Source organism: Phalangium opilio, unplaced genomic scaffold, assembly GCF_054372755.1.
Source record: "Phalangium opilio isolate 3A_F unplaced genomic scaffold, DU_Popi_V2 ptg000505l_1, whole genome shotgun sequence".
NCBI classification, from domain to species: domain Eukaryota; kingdom Metazoa; phylum Arthropoda; class Arachnida; order Opiliones; family Phalangiidae; genus Phalangium; species Phalangium opilio.
In genome coordinates, this window is record NW_028324239.1 from 3,151,629 (window position 1) to 3,156,825 (window position 5,197).

The 5,197-nt window shown below is 47.2% G+C and overlaps 2 non-coding genes across 2 annotated transcripts; both read right to left on the minus strand.

Moving 5' to 3' along the window:
- Positions 1-2,603: 2,603 nt before the first annotated feature.
- Positions 2,604-2,676, minus strand: TRNAS-GCU (transfer RNA serine (anticodon GCU)). Its single transcript has one exon. It is a non-coding gene; the product is annotated as a tRNA-Ser (tRNA).
- Positions 2,677-3,191: 515 nt separating this feature from the next.
- TRNAD-GUC (transfer RNA aspartic acid (anticodon GUC)) lies at positions 3,192-3,264 on the minus strand. The gene has a single exon. It is a non-coding gene; the product is annotated as a tRNA-Asp (tRNA).
- Positions 3,265-5,197: the final 1,933 nt, after the last annotated feature.

Sequence of the window (5,197 nt, forward strand, 5' to 3'; positions counted from 1 at the left end):
TGAACGCGCTAAAAAATGCGCCACGGAAGCCCAAAAATTAAATGTTCGTCAGGTATTGTGGAAAAACTCTGACTTTTTACGTTACATTTGAGACCCCACAACACCTCTCCCGGGTGGGCTCGAACCACCAACCTTTCGGTTAACAGCTGAACGCGCTAACCATTGCGCCACGGAAGCCCAAAAATTAAATGTTCGTCAGGTATTGTGGAAAAACTCTGACTTTTTACGTTACATTTGAGATCCCATAACACCGCTCCCGGGTGGGCTCGAACCACCAACCTTTCGTTTAACAGCCGAACGCGCTAACCATTGTGCCACGGAAGCCCAAAAATTAAATGTTCGTCAGGTATTGTGGAAAAACTTTGCCTTTTTACGATACATTTGAGACTTCACAACACCGCTCCCGGGTGGGCTCGAACCACCGACCTTTCGGTTAACAGCCGAACGCACTAACCATTGCGCCACGGAAGCCCAAAAATTAAATGTTCGTCAGGTATTGTGGAAAAACTCTGACTTTTTACGTTACATTTGAGATCCCATAACACCGCTACCGGGTGGGCTCGAACCACCACTCTATTGGTTAACAGCCGAGCGCGCTAACCATTGAGCCACGGAAGCTCAGAAATTAAATGGTTGTCAGGTATTGTTTAAAAGTTATGACTTTTCACGCTACATCTGAGACCCCACAACACCTCTCCCGGGTGGGCTCGAACCACCAACCTTTCGGTTAACAGCTGAACGCGCTAAAAAATGCGCCACGGAAGCCCAAAAATTAAATGTTCGTCAGGTATTGTGGAAAAACTCTGACTTTTTACGTTACATTTGAGACCCCACAACACCTCTCCCGGGTGGGCTCGAACCACCAACCTTTCGGTTAACAGCTGAACGCGCTAACCATTGCGCCACGGAAGCCCAAAAATTAAATGTTCGTCAGGTATTGTGGAAAAACTCTGACTTTTTACGTTACATTTGAGATCCCATAACACCGCTCCCGGGTGGACTCGAACCACCAATCTTTCGTTTAACAGCCGAACGCGCTAACCATTGCGCCACGGAAGCCCAAAAATTAAATGTTCGTCAGGTATTGTGGAAAAACTCTGACTTTTTACGTTACATTTGAGACCACACAACACCTCTCCCGGGTGGGCTCGAACCACAAACCTTTCGGTTAACAGCTGAACGCGCTAACCATTGCGCCACGGAAGCCCAAATATTAAATGTTCGACAGGTATTGTGGAAAAACTCTGACTTTTTACGTTACATTTGAGATCCCATAACACCGCTCCAGGGTGGGCTCGAACCACCAACCTATTGGATAACAGCCGAACGCGCTATCCATTGCGCCACGGAAGCCCAAAAAATAAATGTTCGTCAGGTATTGTGGAAAAACTCTGACTTTTTACGTTACATTTGACATCCCATAACACCGCTCCCGGGTGGGCTCGAACCACCAACCTTTCGTTTAACAGCCGAACGCGCTAACCATTGCGCCACGGAAGCCTAAGAAATAAATGTTCGTCAGGTATTGTGGAAAAACTTTGCCTTTTTACGTTACATTTGAGACTTCACAACACCGCTCCCGGGTGGGCTCGAACCACCGACCTTTCGGTTAACAGCCGAACGCACTAACCATTGCGCCACGGAAGCCCAAAAATTAAATGTTCGTCAGGTATTGTGGAAAAACTTTGCCTTTTTACGATACATTTGAGACTTCACAACACCGCTCCCGGGTGGGCTCGAACCACCGACCTTTCGGTTAACAGCCGAACGCACTAACCATTGCGCCACGGAAGCCCAAAAATTAAATGTTCGTCAGGTATTGTGGAAAAACTCTGACTTTTTACGTTACATTTGAGATCCCAAAACACCGCTCCCGTGTGGGCTCGAACCACCAACCTTTCGGTTAACAGCCGAACGCGCAATCCATTGCGCCACGGAAGCCCAAAAAATAAATGTTCGTTAGGTATTGTGGAAAAACTCTGACTTTTTACGTTACATTTGAGATCCCATAACACCACTCCCGTGTGGGCTCGAACTACCAACCTTTCGGTTAACAGCCGAACGCGCAATCCATTGCGCTACGGAAGCCCAAAAAATAAATGTTCGTTAGGTATTGTGGAAAAACTCTGACTTTTTACGTTACATTTGAGATCCCATAACACCGCTCCCGTGTGGGCTCGAACCACCAACCTTTCAGTTAACAGCCGAACGCGCTATCCATTGCGCCACGGAAGCCCAAAAAATAAATGTTCGTCAGGTATTGTGGAAAAACTCTGACTTTTTACGTTACATTTGACATCCCATAACACCGCTCCCGGGTGGGCTCGAACCACCAACCTTTCGTTTAACAGCCGAACGCGCTAACCATTGCGCCACGGAAGCCTAAGAAATAAATGTTCGTCAGGTATTGTGGAAAAACTTTGCCTTTTTACGTTACATTTGAGACTTCACAACACCGCTCCCGGGTGGGCTCGAACCACCGACCTTTCGGTTAACAGCCGAACGCACTAACCATTGCGCCACGGAAGCCCAAAAATTAAATGTTCGTCAGGTATTGTGGAAAAACTTTGCCTTTTTACGATACATTTGAGACTTCACAACACCGCTCCCGGGTGGGCTCGAACCACCGACCTTTCGGTTAGCAGCCGAACGCACTAACCATTGCGCCACGGAAGCCCAAAAATTAAATGTTCGTCAGGTATTGTGGAAAAACTCTGACTTTTTACGTTACATTTGAGATCCCAAAACACCGCTCCCGTGTGGGCTCGAACCACCAACCTTTCGGTTAACAGCCGAACGCGCAATCCATTGCGCCACGGAAGCCCAAAAAATAAATGTTCGTTAGGTATTGTGGAAAAACTCTGACTTTTTACGTTACATTTGAGATCCCATAACACCACTCCCGTGTGGGCTCGAACTACCAACCTTTCGGTTAACAGCCGAACGCGCAATCCATTGCGCTACGGAAGCCCAAAAAATAAATGTTCGTTAGGTATTGTGGAAAAACTCTGACTTTTTACGTTACATTTGAGATCCCATAACACCGCTCCCGTGTGGGCTCGAACCACCAACCTTTCAGTTAACAGCCGAACGCGCTATCCATTGCGCCACGGAAGCCCAAAAAATAAATGTTCGTCAGGTATTGTGGAAAAACTCTGACTTTTTACGTTACATTTGACATCCCATAACACCGCTCCCGGGTGGGCTCGAACCACCAACCTTTCGTTTGACAGCCGAACGCGCTAACCATTGCGCCACGGAAGCCTAAGAAATAAATGTTCGTCAGGTATTGTGGAAAAACTTTGCCTTTTTACGTTACATTTGAGACTTCACAACACCGCTCTTGGGTGGGCTCGAACCACCGACCTTTCGGTTAACAGCCGAACGCACTAACCATTGCGCCACGGAAGCCCAAAAATTAAATGTTCGTCAGGTATTGTGGAAAAACTTTGCCTTTTTACGATACATTTGAGACTTCACAACACCGCTCCCGGGTGGGCTCGAACCACCGACCTTTCGGTTAACAGCCGAACGCACTAACCATTGCGCCACGGAAGCCCAAAAATTAAATGTTCGTCAGGTATTGTGGAAAAACTCTGACTTTTTACGTTACATTTGAGATCCCATAACACCGCTACCGGGTGGGCTCGAACCACCACTCTATTGGTTAACAGCCGAGCGCGCTAACCATTGATCCACGGAAGCTCAGAAATTAAATGGTTGTCAGGTATTGTTTAAAAGTTATGACTTTACACGCTACATCTGAGACCCCACAACACCTCTCCCGGGTGGGCTCGAACCACCAACCTTTCGGTTAACAGCTGAACGCGCTAAAAAATGCGCCACGGAAGCCCAAAAATTAAATGTTCGTCAGGTATTGTGGAAAAACTCTGACTTTTTACGTTACATTTGAGACCCCACAACACCTCTCCCGGGTTGGCTCGAACCACCAACCTTTCGGTTAACAGCTGAACGCGCTAACCATTGCGCCACGGAAGCCCAAAAATTAAATGTTCGTCAGGTATTGTGGAAAAACTCTGACTTTTTACGTTACATTTGAGATCCCATAACACCGCTCCCGGGTGGGCTCGAACCACCAACCTTTCGTTTAACAGCCGAACGCGCTAACCATTGTGCCACGGAAGCCCAAAAATTAAATGTTCGTCAGGTATTGTGGAAAAACTTTGCCTTTTTACGATACATTTGAGACTTCACAACACCGCTCCCGGGTGGGCTCGAACCACCGACCTTTCGGTTAACAGCCGAACGCACTAACTATTGCGCCACGGAAGCCCAAAAATTAAATGTTCGTCAGGTATTGTGGAAAAACTCTGACTTTTTACGTTACATTTGAGATCCCATAACACCGCTACCGGGTGGGCTCGAACCACCACTCTATTGGTTAACAGCCGAGCGCGCTAACCATTGAGCCACGGAAGCTCAGAAATTAAATGGTTGTCAGGTATTGTTTAAAAGTTATGACTTTTCACGCTACATCTGAGACCCCACAACACCTCTCCCGGGTGGGCTCGAACCACCAACCTTTCGGTTAACAGCTGAACGCGCTAACCATTGCGCCACGGAAGCCCAAAAATTAAATGTTCGTCAGGTATTGTGGAAAAACTCTGACTTTTTACGTTACATTTGAGATCCCATAACACCGCTCCCGGGTGGGCTCGAACCACCAACCTTTCGTTTAACAGCCGAACGCGCTAACCATTGCGCCACGGAAGCCCAAAAATTAAATGTTCGTCAGGTATTGTGGAAAAACTCTGACTTTTTACGTTACATTTGAGACCACACAACACCTCTCCCGGGTGGGCTCGAACCACAAACCTTTCGGTTAACAGCTGAACGCGCTAACCATTGCGCCACTGAAGCCCAAATATTAAATGTTCGACAGGTATTGTGGAAAAACTCTGACTTTTTACGTTTCATTTGAGATCCCATAACACCGCTCCAGGGTGGGCTCGAACCACCAACCTATTGGATAACAGCCGAACTCGCTAACCATTGAGCCACGGAAGCTCAGAAATTGAATGGTTGTCAGGTATTGTGGAAAAACTCTGACTTTTTACGTTACATTTGAGATCCCAAAACACCGCTCCCGTGTGGGCTCGAACCACCAACCTTTCGGTTAACAGCCGAACGCGCAATCCATTGCGCCACGGAAGCCCAAAAAATAAATGTTCGTTAG